Here is a 327-nt window from a genome sequence, read left to right on the forward strand (position 1 = left end):
AAAGCCCCGCCCGCCCCGCGGCCGGAACCAATCCGCACGCGGCCGGGGGGCCGCCGGTGACCCGGAGGCGGGGTCGCGCGCCTGTTGCCAGGTGCCCGCCGCTGCCGCCCGGGAGCCGCCATGTCGGCCCAGCACTGGGAGGCGCGGCGTAGGCAGGCGGCGCTGGAGCGGCGCCACCGGGCCCTGCTCCCGCGGGTGCGTGCGGGGCCGGGCGGGCCGGGCCCGTGGGGCCGGGCGGCCGCTCACCACCTTCTCTGTGCCTCGYAGGTGGAAGAGGTCCCCGAGAGGCGCTGCGAGCACAGGACCAACGCCAGCGCCCAGGCCCCG

This window comes from Rhea americana, unplaced genomic scaffold (genome assembly GCF_003343005.1).
Source record: "Rhea americana isolate MKP2758 unplaced genomic scaffold, rheAme1 scaffold_410, whole genome shotgun sequence".
Lineage (NCBI taxonomy): Eukaryota > Metazoa > Chordata > Aves > Rheiformes > Rheidae > Rhea > Rhea americana.